This window comes from Eurosta solidaginis, chromosome 5 (genome assembly GCF_040869045.1).
Source record: "Eurosta solidaginis isolate ZX-2024a chromosome 5, ASM4086904v1, whole genome shotgun sequence".
NCBI lineage: Eukaryota > Metazoa > Arthropoda > Insecta > Diptera > Tephritidae > Eurosta > Eurosta solidaginis.
Window position 1 is genome coordinate 171,006,423 of NC_090323.1, and position 18,804 is coordinate 171,025,226.

Here is an 18,804-nt window from a genome sequence, read left to right on the forward strand (position 1 = left end):
AATCCTGCTACGTAAGCATATCTGCAAAATTACGTTCTCCAACACACGTATAATTGCAACTTTCGTAATAGTTATTCAACACTGTAAATTTTGACATTTGTATTGTTTACATTCCACCGTATTTCGCAATGACTAAACTAAATTATAAAATTGTAGTGAAGATGAATAAAGAAGTGAACTTTGAACAGTAAAGTCGTGTTTTAACATAACCGCATATATATTTACGCGACTGCAGCTTAAGCACGCTTCCTCCAGAATTTCTGCTGCTTTCTTCATTGCTATAATTTCCGCCTGAAACACTGTGCAGTAATCTTGCAGCCTGTAGGATCTATTTATTTCTAGATCGGTACAGTAAACAGCAGACCCCAACCCTTCCGTTGACATGGAGTGATCTGTATCCACGTGATTTATATTCTGCCATTTCTCGCCTTTACTCCAAACCTCCGGCATAATTGTGGCCCCAGCTCTTTCGAAGCTCAGATACCGATACAACTTTACAATAACTCCGATAAAAAATCTATAAGGCTACTACAAAAGGTCGAAAAGAAACCAATAAAAAGATGGTGAAACGGCGATAATAAGCCGCTGTTGATATTAAGCCCTTTTTAAAAACCTGAAATAACTTCAATTAAAAAAAAGATGCCAACCTTGTTCAGACATCCACAGAAACAGCACCTAAGCAAAAAATCATTGACTGTAATACGTTATCTAAGTACCAAATTCCATCCAAATCAGTTTGAAATGTTTCCAAGTTAGTAGCGGACATATTAAAAAATAAATGAAATAAAAAGGATAAAGTGGTAATTCCAGAACGCACCCCTAATAAACAGCCCCACTAAGAAATATATGTTTTATAAACGACCTAAACTACCTTTCCCCTGATACCCGTAATGGCTTACATTGTTTAATATAAGAAAAATTTCAAATATATGGCAACCTTAAAAAGACAAATATTCAAATATTTCTACTTTAAAATTTACATTGAAATTTATACAAAATCTACACCAATATAGTTGAAATATTCTAATTATGAATTAGTTATATGCATGCAAATTGGTATATGTACATATGTAAGATATACTCACACAGACACATAAAGTAACATATTTGTAATCCTGCACCGGCATTTCTGTTAAATCGTGACTATGGCAGTCACATCAATTTATTTTACTTGTCAATTGTTGCTAACGCTGCCTGTGTTGGCTGCTGCTGCTGCTATTGCATTAAGTAGCTTATGAATTTATTCACACAAAACTATCTATATATATGTGTGTATGTATGATTTTGATAAGCAAAAAAAAAACCAAATTGCACCAATCCATTTTGTTACTTTTTTTTTTTTTGAGATTTATATTTTTTATCTGGTGTAAACATGCAAATATGTCAATAGTTATTACTTATACACACCACATTTAAATGACGCACGCGCGTACTCCATGATCCATGCTGTTTCACTTGTGTCTCTTTTGTGAATGGAATATATTAATATATATTAAACAAAATGCCTCAGTTGTGTTGTTAGTGTAGAAATGAGAAAAACTGAATTAAGCATGAAAACAAATACCAGCAGGATAGCCTAGTAGTTAACGGCAACTGCAGTTTCACCATGTGATTCACGGTTCGAATCCCGGTGAAACCTTTGATAACATTACAAAATTGCCTGATGATGATTACGTTGGCGAAATGGTTCCATCGCAATATGCCAGTAAATGTTTCTTTCTTTTCAGTTTCTCTTAAAAAATATAATAATTGAAATTCAATTATTATAAGCCGGTGTTAAGCTAATGAACTCTACAATTTTTAATTGCAAAATGCAAGATCCACAAAGTAATGTGCAGTTGCTTTTTGCACAAAGCTCCTGACAGAAGTAAAGTTTTAAAATCATCCCTGAGACGATAGTTATATAGCGGTTTACCTCTCCGGACATTTTTGGTCGTGTTTCAACTGCCGAGGCGAGGGCGCATTCTTTGAAGCTTGCTCCGTAGACGTCCCAATTAGACTAGGCGAGATTAAGCGAAGGCGAGAGGTGCACATAATCGGCCAAGCGGGAAAGGAGTGGGTTCAAGCACGGGGCTGTAAAGTGTCGAAAATTATGTGTAGGTCTTACAACCTTAGACTAACATAGTTGCTTCTATCATTAAAATGAGAGGACTGTAGACTCACGACGGGTATTCTGACTGGACACTGCCTTCTGGCGTCAGATGGCTTTAAATTAGGCTTGGCCAGTGATAGCAGATGTAGGAAGTGCGGGTTGGGGGAGGAAACGATTGCTCACGTTCTATGCTCTTGCCCTGCCCTTCCCAGGCTAAGACTCCAGCTATTAGTAGCGATATAGCTGTCAGATCTAGAAGCAGCAAGCGGCTTAAGTCCTAGGAAGCTTCTAGTATTTGCCAAGAGGACGTAGTTATTTTATAACATAGGTCCTGGTTTTTGATAGGGTTTTTCAGTTTGGTCGTTAAAACAAACTTCTGGTAACACTACGGACTCAATAAGTCTATGTGAGGTCCTCGTGGACCGGCCAGTTCAACCTAACCTAACCTATAAAGCGATTCGGGGAAAAAAGGTTGAAAATAACAGGTATCCTACTATGTGTACAAATTTTTTGAGTGATGCCAACTGTCATAGTATTGATCATGATCGTTGCAATAAGAATTGTTCGTAATTCGAACTTGATGTCTCAATGGAGCGCTGCTGTTAATCGTTTATTTACAACTAAATGTACAAAAGGGTATACTGAAAACATACATTGTTCAACACATCCAAAAAGATAGTAAAAATTTTAGATGAGAGAAAGTAAGGCAAGAAAAAGAAAGGCAAGAAAAGGAAGAGGAAAAGACTGTAGCAAAAAACGGGGACGAGAAAATGAATAATCAGAAATCAGAACCGAAGCTAAAACCGAAACCGCACGTCGTATCATCAACTTGGTATCGAAGTACTGACGGTTTTTTATAATGGGCTATCTGTTGTTATATATGTGTTGGCAATGAGTTACTGACGAGTCGGTTTTTTCGGTTTCTGACCGAATTCTTATCAAAAATTTATCGATTTATTTATACAAAAGCTATCTATTATTTATAGCAAATGTATCGATACATTACTTATCGGTTACAAACATGTTATCGATATGACATCAATTCATTATCTGAAGTTAATCGATTATTTATCGAATAGTTATCAAAAACTTGACGTTTAGACATCGAAAATGCATCGACTTTTACCGGAGTGCTATCACGTTCATCAAGTTATTATTTAAAATTTATCGTTTATTTATCGAAAAGTTATCAAAAAGTTATCATTTTGAACTTCGAAAAGTTATCGATTTGATATCAAAATAACATCGACTTTTATCTGAGTGTTATCAATTCATTATCTGTAATTGATCGATCACTTATCGAAAATGTATCAAAAACATATCGATTTGATATCGGAAATGAATCGACTTTTACTGAAGTGTTATAAAGTTTATGAGTTTCTTATCCAAAATTCATCATTTTTTATCGAAAAGTTATCAAAAAGTCATCAATTTGCCATCGAAAAGCTATTAATTTGTTATCAAAAAGTTGCCGATTTGATATCGAAAAGATATCGACAGTTATCAGTCTTTAATCGCTGTGGTTTCGCTTTGGTATTGGCGGCTCATTGATTAGTTATGAAACTGATTGGGTGTTTGTATTCGATATCGCTTTTTTATCGAGAAATCATAGATTTTCTTTCAAGAATTATCAACTCAGTATTAAAAAGATATTCAGGCCTGTTCTGAATTCCGACTCGTTTTGAAAAGTAAAACTAGGCTGATTCCGAGTCGATTTATTTCAGGTGTTCTCAATTCCGATAGAAACAAATCGATTTGGAGTCGATTTCGAATCGTTTTCATTTCGAGTCCATAATCAAGCGAAACAGCTGTTTTTATTTATTTTGGTTTAGTTAAATTAAAATTGTGCAAAAATTTGAACAAAATGCTAGCACTAATGGTTTTCGGAAATGCAGAGGCAAGAAGGCGTGCAATTGTGCATAAAAATCGCAGAAATCGATCGATCGAAAATGAGAGCACGTCGGTTTCCTTTCGACAACAATCGCTTTGTTTAGCTTGGAAAATTTTTGATTGGAATTTTCAAATTAAGATTTGTTATACTAAATAAACAAATATTCCAGCAAAAACTTGTTATAAATCTTCCAAATAAAATTGATAATTTAATACAACTTATTTGTGGGAAAAATAGTGTAATTATCTGTGCTTAATGGGCTAATTACTTACGATTTCGACTGCTCAGAAGCAAAACTTTTCAAATCGACCAAGTCTGGTCGGAATTGATATTCAGAACACCGATCCATTTCGATTCCAAATAAATTGGTCGGAATCGAAATCTAGAACAGGCCCGATTAATTTTTTTGAAGTGTTATCAAATTGTTATCGTCGTGCTATCGATTTGGTATCGACGGCTCATAGGTTTATTATGAAAAAGATGACATATTAGGATTTGTTATCTAAAAGTTGACGATTTACTATCGAACAATAATAATTAATTATCAAAAAGTTATCTTTTTGATATCGAAAGATATCGATTTTTTTCGGAGTGTTATTTTGTTATTGGCATGCTACCAATTTGGTACCGATTTAGGCTCATCGGTTGTTATGACACAGATATCGATAAAACTGCACTATAAAATGGGTGACACGTCTGTAACCGGCTATAACAAGCTGATAAGAAGCCAAAATGAAGCCGATTACTCGGCGCCAACAAGCCGAAAACTGGACGATAATATTTTGCTGTCGATAATGAGCCGATAATTTACTTTTAATAACTTTTCAATAGAAGGTCAAATCATTGGCAAGAAATTACTATTTAATTGGCAAATTTATAGCACTTTGATAAAAAATCGTTTACGCGTCTATAATTCTTCAATTACATGTAACTTACAAACTCATAGCAGATGGATAACATACCAAAAACAAATGACTAACCAACCGATAACTTTCATTTTCAAAGAATTCTAAAACAATTAATTTTTTCATGTCACCTAGGACAATGAGTAATCCCTTAGGATGGCCAATGAAGTAAACTCATTGGTAAAAGTCTAGAACAGAAGTCAAAAGACGCGTATTGACTTCGACAACAATAATCCGAAGGCGGAAAAAGAAAATGTATCTCCGTCTGGAGATATCTGCAGTTGAAGTTGGCAATTTTCATGTAGTTGTTGTAACGTTGTTGTGCACTGAAAAAAAGATTGTGTACAAAGGGATTTTGCACGCATTTAATTTTGATCACACCCAATTGGTGGACCGGCCAGGATAATTTTTTATAAGCTCGACCGTATGCCGCCAACGCAGAAAGGTGCACTGCGCAAAAATACTATGGATCCCACTCCCGGTTTCGGATAATTTATATAATTTATAATTGAAATAAAAAATATGAGTCAAAAACATATTCCAAAATCTCAAAGTATCGTCATAAAAACGAAGAACCATGATGCAATTACTAGAGGTTTGTTATCCAATGATGACAGAGCTTTGCCAATCTCAAATTTAAAAATCTGAGCAGGTTGATTTTACCAAGTAATGACAACGGGCAATGATTCAATTCCCTTCAGCAAAATTTGTAGTAGAATGGACCTTTAGTAGTATATTAGTACTGATTATAAATTTGTAGGCTCCTACGTGCATCGATTTACTAGTACAGTTTTTGACGTTGATCGTGAATTAAATTTGTTTAGGTTTACAAATTTGCACGATTATTTGGTGTCCGTACTTTTCATTAAATTACCTATGTTCAGCCACACTAATAGATCATGGCATAGTTAGTTAATAAATTCATCATACAATTAAATTAAATTGTTTTAACGAATTGTATACTGATTGCTTCCTATTTCTACTACTAATATTTTTTCGAAAAATCGCAAAGAAACAACAGAGTTAACGGATATCAATCCGATTTGGGTGCAAAATGACTGCAAGTGTCAAACCGAGCAAACCTCTTGTGATTGAATCATGACGAAGAACTACATGTTGATTGAACACATTGCAATATGTTAAGTGGATTAGAGCAACTCTGCGATGTATTTTGAATGTCATAATAAAACAGTTTAACAACAGTCGCTTCATCCAAGAACTTTCGATATAGTAGACAGGCAAAATACTCAGCACAACACTGGAACCTAGATAAAAGCCTTTAAGGTATCACATTTGTATAACTATTTCGGTAGCTATAGGTTTTTTGAATTATTTTGTTAAAATTCAAATTTTATAATTGGATGTGATTATACGCCTTGATTAATCATGCAGATTTGTCAATTTTCTCACTGCCTAAATATGGTATTTGCATAAATGAACTGATAGATTGCCATAAACATGCAACTAATTTATATATTTAATAGATTGCATATATTTTGTACCAAAAAAATATAGCTATATTGGCTTTTGAAAAGTGTGTGCGTAGGTCATTATCGCTGCAGTTACTGTTGAAATAAATAAATTCATGGTCTCTACAACAACTGTTGAAGCTATTGTAGCTGTTGCGGCTGCAGTTTTTATTGCTATTTTTATACTCAGTTGAGCAGAGCTCACAGAGTATATTAACTTTGATTGGATAACGGTTGGTTGTACAGGTATAAAGGAATCGAGATAGATATAGACTTCCATATATCAAAATCATCAGTATCGAAAAAAAATTCGATTGAGCCATGTCCGTCCGTCCGTCCGTCGGTCCGTCCGTTAATACGATAACTTGAGTAAATTTTAAGGTATCTTGATGAAATTTGGTATGTAGGTTCCTGGGCACTCATCTCAGATCGCTATTTAAAATGAACGATATCGGACAATAACCACGCCCAGTTTTTCGATATCGAAAATTTAGAAAAATGGAAAAAGTGCGATAATTCCTTACCAAATACGGATAAAGCGATGAAACTTCGTAGGTGGGTTCAGCCTATGACGCAGAATAGAAAACTAGTAAAATTTTGGACAATGGGCGTGGCACCGCCCACTTTTTAAAGAAGGTAATTTAGAAGTTTTGCAAGCTGTAATTTGGCAGTCGTTGAAGATATCATGATGAAATTTGGCAGGAACGTTACACTTATTACTATACGCCTCTTTAATAAAAATTAGCAAAATCGGAGAACGACCACGCCCACTTTTTAAAAAAAATTTTTTTTAAATTCAAATTTTAAAAGAAAAGTTAATATCTTTACAGTATATAAGTAAATTATGTCAACATTCAACTCCAGTAATGATATGGTACAACAAAATACAAAAATAAAAGAAAATTTCAAAATGGGCGTGGCTCCGCCCTTTTTCATTTAATTTGTCTAGGATACTTTTAATGCCATAAGTCGAACAAAAATTTACCAATCCCTGTGAAATTTGGTAGAGGCTTAGATTCTAGGACGATAACTGTTTTCTGTGAAAAAGGGCGAAATCGGTTGAAGCCACGCCCGGTTTTTATACACAGTCGACCGTCTGTCCTTCCGCTCGGCCGTTAACACGATAACCTGAGCAAAAATCGATATATCTTTACTAAACTCAGTTGACGTACTTATCTGAACTCACTTTGTATTGGTGTAAAAAATGGCCGAAATCCGACTATGACCACGCCCACTTTTTCGATATCGAAAATTACGAAAAATGCAAAAAATGCCATAATTATATACCAAATACGAAAAAAGGGATGAAACATGGTAATTGTATTGGTCTATTGACGCAAGATATAACTTTAGAAAAAACTTGGTAAAATGGGTGTGACACCTACCATATTAAGTAGAAGAAAATGAAAAAGTTTTGCAGGGCGAAATCAAAAGCCCTTGGAATCTTGGAAGGAATACTGTTCGTGGTATTACATATATAAATAAATTAGCGGTACCCGACAGATGATGTTCTGGATCACCCTGGTCCACATTCACATATACAACTAAGGGCCACTCCCTTTTAAAACCCACATTAATACCTTTAATTTGATACCCATATCGTACAAACACATTCTAGAGTCACCCCTGGTCCGCGTTTATGGCGATATCTCGAAAAGGCATCCACATATAGAACTAAGGACCACGCCCTTTTAAAATACTCATTAACACCTTTCATTTGATACCCATATAGTACAAACAAATTCTAGAGTCACCCCTGGTCCACCTTTATGGCGATATTTCGAAAAGGCGTCCACCTATAGAACAAAGGACCACGCCCTTTTAAAATACTCATTAACACCTTTCATTTGATACCCATATCGTACAAACAAATTCTAGAGTCACCCCTGGTCCACCTTTATGGCGATATCTCGAAAAGGCGTCCACCTATAGAACTAAGGCCCACGCCCTTTTAAAATACTAATTAACACCTTTAATTTGATACCCATACCGTACAAACCAATTCTAGAGTCGCCCCTTGTCCACCTTTATGGCGATATTTCGAAAAGGCGTCCACCTTAAGAACTAAGGCCCACGCTCTTTTAAAATACTCATTAACACCTTTCATTTGATACCCATATCGCACAAACAAATTCTAGAGTCACCCCTGGTCCACCTTTATGGCGATATCTTGAAAAGGCATCCACCTATAGAACTAAGGCCCACGCCCTTTTAAAATACTCATTAACACCTTTCATTTGATACCCGTCTAGTACAAACAAATTCTAGAGTCACCCCTGGTCCACCTTTATGGCGATATTTCGAAAAGGCGTCCACCTATAGAACTAAGGACCACGCCCTTTTAAAATACTCATTAACACCTTTCATTTGATACCCATATTGTACAAACGCATTCTATAGTCACCCCTGGTCCACTTTTATAACGATATTCCGAAAAGGCGTCCACCTATAGAACTAAGGCCCACTCCGTTTTAAAGCACTTATTAACACCTTTCGTTTGATACCCATATTGTACAAACGCATTCTAAAGTCAACCCTGGTCCACTTTTATAACGATATTCCGAAAAGGCATCCACCTATAGAACTAAGGCCCACTCCCTTTCAAAATACTCATTAACACCTTTCATCTGATACCCATATAGTACAAACAAATTATAGAGTCACCCCTGATCCATCTTTATGGCGATATCTCGAAACGGCGTCCATCTATAGAACTTAGGCCCACGCCCTTTTAAAATACTCATTAATACCTTTCATTTGATACCCATATCGTACAAAATAAATTCTAGAGTCACCCCTGGTCCACCTTTATGGCGATATCTCGAAGCGGCGTCCATCTATAGAACTTAGGCCCACGCCCTTTTAAAATACTCATTAATACCTTTCATTTGATACCCATATCGTACAAACAAATTCTAGAGTCAGGCCTGGTCCACCTTTATGGCGATGTCCCTAAATGGCGTCCATCTATAGAACTATGGTCCACTTCCTCTTAAAATACTCTTTAATACCTTCCATTTGATGCACATGTCATACAAACACATTCCAGGGTTACCCTAGGTTCTTTTTACAACATGGTGATTTTCCCTTACTTTGTCTCCACAGCTCTCAACTGAGTATGTAATGTTCGGTTACACCCGAACTTAGCCTTCCTTACTTGTTTTTTTTTTTTTTTGTGTACATGTCATCGATATTATTGTTCAAATGCCGTTCATACTTTTTTCAATTTCAATTTCAATGCGAATTCAGATCACCTCTCATTTATATAGGCAAATCAATCAGTCACCCACGTTAAACCACCAAAGACGAAGAAAGCGTTTACGCGTAGTAGTGACCGCAAGCTAAATGCGAACGTTAACGAAAGCAAATCGACAAGCGGGAGGGGTGATTTTCAAGTACATTGGCCCCAATTAACACTGAACACAATGGCACAACGTAGGATCGTAACCAAGTTGGTAAGACAAGAGCAAATGGTCAGCATGTAAACAAAAGAAAGAAAAACTGAGTTTAAATTTAAGTAGGTACAAACAAAAGTTTATAAAATAAATAAGTGTTTATGAAAATTTATGTGAAAGTGATGGAAACTCCTCTTTGGCAAACCTCGTATCTTACACTCTGTTTTGAAATCCTGGGTTTGTTCTGAAAATAACTCCAAAACTTTTCGGCAATAGCCATAAACTATTCCGGAAATTATGCTCCGGTGATCTAGAGATAATCGTGAGAAGATCCCTAATTGACGCCGAAAGCATCACCTAAACTGTTCGAAAATAATTTCGAAATAAAACCGCAAACATTGGCTGAAACTATCCGTTGATATTTGTTTCCGAATTAAAATCTTAAATGATCTTAAATTGATATCGAAGGCAATCCCGAAAGCACTCATCTTGGGATATTTACAAAATGATCCGAAAAGGGTCCCGAAAATATTCGGCCCTAAATTAGTTTGGTAATCATCCCGAAAACAGTTATTGTTGTTGTAGCGATAAGGACACTGCCCGAAGGCCTTGGGGAGTTTTATCGATGTTGTTGGGCTAAGGACGGATGCAGATCCGGTACGTTCCGGTACCAAGCCCGACCATCTCGATTTGTTATGACCCCATGCGACGTTCTTGACAATACGACCCTCCCACCCCTTAGATCCATGAGGAGCTGTTAATGAATTTGGATTCGCCACGGATAGGTGAGGTTGATAATTGGGTTTGGAGAAGCTATATATTACGCTGGCAACCTGAAAGGGTTGCGCTACACAACCCCTTGAATCTGGTATTTTATTCGCCTATTACGACAGGCATACCTACCGCGGGTATATTCTGACCCCTAACCCGAAAACAGTCCTCAAATTTACCGAAAATATTTCCGAATTTATACTGAACCCGGAACTATTTCGAAAATCATGTCGTTATGATCTTGGGATAGTCGCGTAAGGATCTAGAAGAGGCTCCAAAATTATCCGATCTGAATACAGTTTCAAAATTATCCCGAAAAGAATTCTCAAATTATTCGAAAGTATTCCCAAAAATTAATTGCACAAAAATCCGATGCAAAGCTCCTACGCTTATCATGCTGTAGCACAGCTATGCTTAGGTCTAAGCCCTGACTGTAAAGGAGACAAAAGATTATGTTTTTGTATAAACGACAATATTTGAGAGGCCATTAAAGACTCATACACTTTAGAAAAGGTGGGCAAAATACTTATCGGCCTGTAATCAGAAGGGTTTGTGGGAGTATTCTTCTGCGCAACAGGGATTATGAATGCCATTTTCCATGCAGAAGGAAAAGATGAGACAGTGAAAATATGATTAATTACATGTGTTAGCGTTCCCAGGATGAAAGGCAATCCCAGCTTAACGAATTTTAAGGAAATTCCGTCCTCTCCAGCTGCATTGGACTTAATGGCCATGACTGAAGTAACAACTTCTGTCTCAGTGACACCAACGAAATTGAACTCCTAACTCAGCTCATGCTGCGCTGTGAAGTCTTGGGCCGGAGGACTTTCACTGTTTTTACTTGCGCTATTAAAATATTCATTTAGTACATTAGGATCAATACTACATTCTGACTTCAGTCTTCCATGTACATTCAAGTTTCTAAGATTGCGCCATAAATCTTTAGATGAGAGCGAAGGGTTAAACTTAAAATTACAGAATTTACGCTTGGCCCCTCTGGTTATGGCAGTAGCTCTGTTTCGGGCGGCCTTGTACTGTGCTCAAGCAACATCAGTTTTGAATGATTGTACCAGGGACAAGACATATTCTTAACATGAGCACTACGTAGAGGAACATGACTACAAAGACATTGTTTAAAGTCTTATTTAAAAAATCAAGTTTTCGTCTAGTGACGGTAGAAACCAGCAATCACCCCAGTTAATATTAGACAGGTCATTGAAAAGTACACCAACGTTAACATTTTTCAAATCACGATGCAAAAAGTTAACATTCTCAGGAGAATAGTTAAACGCAACATCAAATTCACAAAAAAGAAGATCATGGTAAGAGACAAAACACGTCTGGTCAAATTTAAGGGCACGGTCAATATTAGAGGTGATTACAAGGTCCAACAGCGAGGAATTACAATTATTGGAGTACCTTGTTGGTATAGTCATGTTAACTACTTCAAGGGCTGAAGTAGAGACATGGTCCAATAGCTTCGTGGAATACGGGTCTTTCACAAGAAGATTTACGTTAAAGTCTCCACATATAACATATCGTTCATATTCAAGTAAAAGCGCAGATAGCTCAGTAAAAAAATAATCTAATATGAAACACTTATGAGGGTTATATACACAAGCAACTAGTACCTTTGGAATGCCATCTGAAATTTCAGCAACAATAAATTCGGTTTCTAGGCTATCCGATGTTGACAGAATTTTTAAATTAAGGCTAGATTTGCAATAAATTGCAACGCCTCCCCCTTTCTTACTAGTTCGGTCGTATCGTATGAGTTTAAAATTAGGTATATTATAATACAAGTCGGGAATATCAGATGTAAACCACGTTTCTGAAACACATATGACATCAATATCCAACTCTTCAAAAATGCTCCTTACATAATCAAATTTGCCACCACTAAGGCTACGCGCGTTAAAATGTACCACCTTAAAGCCTTTTGACTCTTTGCATAAAGTATTAAGCATAATCTTGTGGTTGCCTTCAATGCCGGAGATATATTTCCTACTGGGGCTTAAGACCATCAAATTGTGAGACAACTACAAAGTACGTACAGCACAATAAAAGCTTTGTCAACAGATAAGTGTTACTGCGTCCAATTAAATTATGAAACAAGGTAAAATAGGATGATAATAACTGACATGAGAACGATAATAAACAGAAAACCGGTTTACATACAGCGAGAGAGGAAAATAGAAACAGAATAAAAGCAAGGAACACTTTAATAGAAAAGGTGAGAATATAAAATAAAAACAATCATAACATAATACAAATAAAGAATAATACTGGCTAAAGAAGACATACATATGTATATTAATTTTTGCTATTGGGTGTGAGTGCTAATAAGAGCATTCACCTCGGATCTGCTGCTCACTAACTTTGGCTCCTCCTTAGCTTTAATGCGCACATAAATTTTGCCACGTTTGGAGATCGCAGAGGCCAATTTTCTTTTACGTCTCTGATCAGAGACATATAACATCAGATCGCGACCAGTCTTAGTTAAGCTCTCGTGAACATAAATAGAGCCATATCCAGGCAAATCAACATCAAACAAAGCCAGTGACCTCCGAAGGATAAATATAATATATTGCGTGAGTCATTATTGCAACACAATGCCGATCTTTTCCCTGGATACAAACAAATCAATCAAGCCAAGAAAGAAGCAGTTCCTCCAATAGCCAAAATAACCGAAGCATCAGCTGAAGTTGAGCTCCAAAACTTAGCGGATCAAGTGACGAAAACTACGTTAATATTAAATGAATAATCCACCTTTCGGAGGTTATCGCGCCTTACATTTATTTATTTTTTTTAATCCACCTTTTTCTATCACAACAAAAAAATTATTTAGTACTTAGTTTTGTTATTTTATTGAAAAAAAAAATCAATAAATACAAGTTTATTATTTATCATAAATAATACAGTTATTTCATTTAGTAATTATAATCATATAATTTTCGTTTTTACATCTTTTTAAGATTTATCAAATTTTAAGATGAGTTTTGGAGCACCCTTTGTGTATATTTATTTTAAAGCTTAGGCTTTGTCTGTCAGAAGAGTAAAAAATTTTTACAGAAATCAATAAAATTGGTAAAGCGGTTATTAAGATAAAACTGTTTATCATAAGTGGGCAGTGCTCAAAAATTTATTAGCTGTTCATCTTTGGCTCAAATACAGTAGTATTGAAACAATTTTAATAATTTTTCTTAGTTAAGTATTAATAAAATATTTGGTTATTGAATTTTTCAAAAATGTGTAAGTATATTTATACAATGAATTTTCAAGCAATTTTTATATATTTATCCCCTAGCGTACACATTTCACTTTTATAAGAGTATAACATCTTAAAAGAAGTAATGCGTCCATTAAGTTTGGTGGAGATTGATAACCTTGCTACTAAGACAAAACTTTTAATCATAGGTGGGTAGAGCCACACTCCTTCATAAAAATCACAAGTTTATCTGATTTCATGTTCAAACACATCCTCATAAAAAAATTTCAAAGTTTGTCCTTCAGTTTTTAAAAAAATAAAAATAAATGTAAGGCGCGATAACCTCCGAAGAGATCTAAGGCCGAGCTTCTCTTCCAATTTGTGTCGTGCTCCTCTTGATTTTTCCCTACAAATTGGCCGGACGGGACCTACATGTTTTATGCCGACTCCGAACGGCATCTGCAAGGCAGATGAGTTTTCACTGAGAGCTTTTCATGGCAGAAATACAATCGGAGCGCTTGCCAGACACTTCCGAGGGGCGACCCCGCTTAGAAAAATTTTCTTCTAATTGAAAAATCTTATTTCTAAAATTTTGATGTTGCTTTGCCCGGGAGTTGAACCCAGGGCATACGGTGTGATAGGCGGAGCACGCTACCATCACACCACGGTGGCCGCCTTCAGTTTTTAACAAAATTTTTTTTTGTATTTTTCTACAATTTTTAAATTTTGACTAATTATTGTGAAGCACCCTGTTACTCTGGCACCCTGTATTTTAAACAGTCCAAAGTCTAAATAAATAGCTTTCAGGTGCAAGATAAGTCTTTAAAATATCTTCATTAGTTCAAAAGTTATGATTTTTGCAAAGAAAAAACTCAAAAGGCGCCATAGTGCGAAGTGCACCCACTTTATCTCTATGACCAAATCAGTGGTGGCGGCTTTGTAATGAGGCGATGAAAGCAGCTCATCAGTTTAGAGTTTCGCGTACCTTCTTTTGTGTTATGGGCGCGCAGTGAAAATATTTACGTTGAAATGCCAAAATTTGCAATTTTCTCAACAAATCAAGGTGACCAGACCACAACGTTTGATAGCAGTGCAAGCAGCTTTCAACGCGCATAAAGATAACTCTAACATAACAAACGATTTAGTAAGTTTTAAAGGAAAGTGTTTATGCTCTTGTCAGTTAGTTGAGCAATAGCAACTAGCCCATCTATGTGCATGTACAGGGCGTAGGTTCAATTGAATCAGCAGTAGAGCTTGCCCAATGATTGAAGAACAGAGGTACTTTATCAGAAGCATATAATTTTAGGATTTATGAGAAGAACTTCGCCGGTTTCTTATCGGTAACAACCGACACCGACAAGTTATATTTTTACTATCGGCTTATTATCGATAGCGAAGATTTATCGCCAAGTTATCGGCTTGTTGTCGGCTTGTTATCGACGAGTTACAGATGTGTCATCGATTTTATATTAAGGTTTTATCGGCATATGTGTCACAACAAGCCGATGAGTAGCCGAAAACAATACGATAAAACACCGATAACAGATAAATAATGTTCCGATAAGAAATCGATAACTTTTTGATATCACATTGATAACTTTTTGAAAAAAAAACTTATAATAATTTGATGACAAATCGATAACACGCTGGTAGCATATTGCTACACTCCGATAGGAAGTCGATAACAAGTCGATAAGTGTTTTAAAGCATATCGATTAATATCCGAAATTTTTTTATAACAAACCGATAACTTCTCGATAGTAAATCGATGAATTTTTGATAACAAATTGATATTTTTTTGATAGCACATCGACAATTTATCAATATACTAGAAGACCCGGCAGACGTTGTCATGCCCTAAATTTGGCCTATCAGCATACATTTTAATAAGCTTTTTCCGTACGACTCTGCCTCCCCCTCTTCACTTTTTCCTAATCATTTTATTCACTCCTCCCTCCATCTTTTTCGCTTCATCTATCTCCATCTTCGTCTCATTCTATCTCTTTCTCAATCTCCTTCTCGCTTTTCTCTTCTCTCAATTTCTTCTCATTCTTCTGCATCCCTTATTGCTTGTCCCAGAGAGTGGTATGTATTTTATTCCAGTCCCAGTCCCACTCCAAGTCTCAGTCCCAGTCCTAGTCCTAATCCCAGTCCCAGTCCGTCTCTGGATAATATATTACTCTGTACTAAAGCACTCATCAATAGCTTTCATTTGATATCCATATTGTAAAAAACACCGTCTAGGCATTCACTGGCCCACGTTTTGGCCTATAAATCGAGACCCTAGTCACCCAGGGGCATGAAAATTACCCCCTACACATCTAAAGACTCTCCTGAATTAAAAAAAAATGTCATAGTACTATACAAAATCGTATATAGCCTTTGTTTTCGATAGCAAATTTATATGACTTCCACAACAAATCGGAAGCTCGTTAATAACGTTCTTATAAGCAACAAACCGATAACTCGTCGATAAGAAATGGATAGCACGAACATAAACCGTCGAAAAGAAACACAAAAATCATCGATAAAAAAACCTCATGCCAACAACCGCGAAATCGATTAATAGTAAGCCGATTCAAACAATTGGTGGATTGGTAACCGATCCGGATGGGAACTTGTCGCTGGCGAGATGAATGCCGGTGAGTTGTTGTGCTATAACCGATGGATGTAGTGCCAAGGTCCAATAATAGGTGGATCAGTCATAGGTCATTTAATCGATAGATCTAAACCCCATTAATTTAATGTCCACGATGTCCACCAAGCAGTGTATTAGCCGAAACCTTCCAGGCCATACAGCCCCCCCTCCCCACCCCCTTGATCCATGAGGAACTTGGGGTCACCAGAGACTATAAATTGCGCTGGCAACTCCTTGAATCATTGTTGTATTTTTGTCGCTCTTTACGACAGGAATACCTGCCGCGGGTATATTCTAAGCCCCTAACCCGCTGGGGGAACTATTTTCCCTTCTCCACTCATGTTTAGTGCCACACTGTCTCACTGGAGCATTGGCCAGCAGAAATACTGCAAATATAAAGCAAAAGGCAGTAGAAAGAAATCAAAGAAAAACACACTCTCAGCGCAGGCTTTGTCGCCTATTTTGGAAATGTGAGCTACGCATATATGTGCATATGAGTGCACAAAAACACACTCTTTGTAACTAATGTGTTTGTTGCTTTATCCACGCTTGGTGACGTTGACCAAATTTGGTGCTGAAAATGTAGCGACAACGACGATGCTTATCGTTGTCTTTAGGCCAATGTACTCTGCCTAGCAGCTGTACATATGAATGTATGTGTCAATAACAAGATGCAATAAAATCGAAAGTGGGCAGAATTTTACAAAATTTCGCAATTTTTTTAACTGTCCAATGAAAGTAAAATGCAAATATGTTTGTTGTTGTCTTGCGTGATAATACGCAAATTACGAATATGAGTGGGCAGAATATAATTGAATGGAAATAGCTGTCAAGATATGTTTGAACAAGTAAAAAGTTTAAATTCCGGTGAAGTCGAACTTTTTAACTAAGATGTGAGTTTCGATAAGGAGGATGATAAGATCTCAAATAATGGGAAGACGATCCAAAAAAAAAGGATTCCCGTCATTGATTAATCAGCGAATCCAAGTTCAGCTGAGCCCACTTGTGAAATTAATTGATTTACTTCAGCCGAAAAGGACTAAACAATCAAGGCTTTGAGACCCACTTACAACGCAGTTCACGTCCAAAAGCATTAAATATACTAAAACCTAATGGCGCATACCTCGCCCATTAAATTACAAACGATTGGTCACCAAGTGTTCACATACGCCGATAGCATAGGGTTGTATATGGTTAACGGGCACAACGTCAATTAACCTTGTGACCAATTCAAATGGTTACATGGTCAGATGGATATCCTTTCGTTATTCTTCATCTATATCTGCCCCTTGAAGGATTAAGTCTAACCGTGGTAATAAGAAGGCTGCTGTAGCATCTACCTTCTGGCATGGGGCCGAGCTTTCCAGCGCTCGCACGTCACTCAGCAAGCCAGCTATGATGCTTACCGGAGTCTGCCTAATCTGAAGCCAGTGGGAATTGGTCGTAATATTCTCTTTGTTCCAATGGCCGGACAGGCCGGACCTGATATAGGAAATTATTAAATTTTTATCCCCTTTTGGTTCCGCTTGTATAGCCCATTTTTTAAGCGGTCTGCCCGCGTAGCAACAAATAGGTTTGGCACAGTAAGGAATATCGGTCTCCAATTTGTCACGTCACTGGCTTAGTCCTTTTTGTATAGCAAAATGATGTGTCTCTCTTTCCATGCCACTGGAGCTGACACCTTGTTCAAGACTGCGTTGAACCACGCGAACTATGTGAATATCAGACGGACATAAATTAAATAAAATTTAAAACGTAGAGTTCACAGCCATCTACACAGAGCCCTCCAAGCTGAATACAAATGTGGAGAGTAGATCTTTCACTTTCTGGAACCATGGAGTTGTCGAGCCATAAAGGAAGCCGCCGACGGCTGCCACATAAGAATTATATATATGTGGACATTTTTTTTTACGGTAAGTCAGTGATATAAGACCTTCAAGGTGGAAACACTTAATTAAAATATCATCGCTAAAGAAGCCATCGAATTTTCACATGCCCAATTCTCACTCACCCAAAAATTCGCTGAAATGGCTGTCTAATATCTATTCAACTATAAATGTGCCATTGATTTTCCATAAAATTCTCATTTGGAAATTAATATACTCCAAAGGTGCTAAGAATTCACGAGCGAAGTTCACCGATGGATGTATATTGATAGTCAGGGGGCGATTAAGGCAATAATCTGATACAGTACTTCGTCGTGTTCTGGAATGCAAAGAAGCATTGGAAAATTTCGCTCAGGTCAGACCATATATATATACTGGGGTTCCGGTCACAAAAGCATGGAAGGTAACGAAAAAGCTGTTTATTTGGCAAAGGAGGGTGCAACATTAGCTGAATCGACGATAGACGTCCCAATCGGTTTGGGAGAAATCAAAAGGAGATAGGAGTTTCATATGATCAATCAAGAATGTGTGGAAAAAAGCGCGCGGCTG

At 36.8% G+C, this 18,804-nt stretch overlaps 1 long non-coding RNA gene across 1 annotated transcript in view; it reads left to right on the forward strand.

Moving 5' to 3' along the window:
* The window catches only part of LOC137233769 (uncharacterized), a 72,887-nt gene extending 63,030 nt beyond the window's left edge, over window positions 1-9,857 (forward strand). Inside the window, exon 3 of the long non-coding RNA XR_010947556.1 lies at window positions 9,627-9,857. This is a non-coding gene — a long non-coding RNA (uncharacterized lncRNA). The remainder of the gene's footprint in view (window positions 1-9,626) is intronic.
* The last annotated feature ends 8,947 nt before the right edge of the window (window positions 9,858-18,804 follow it).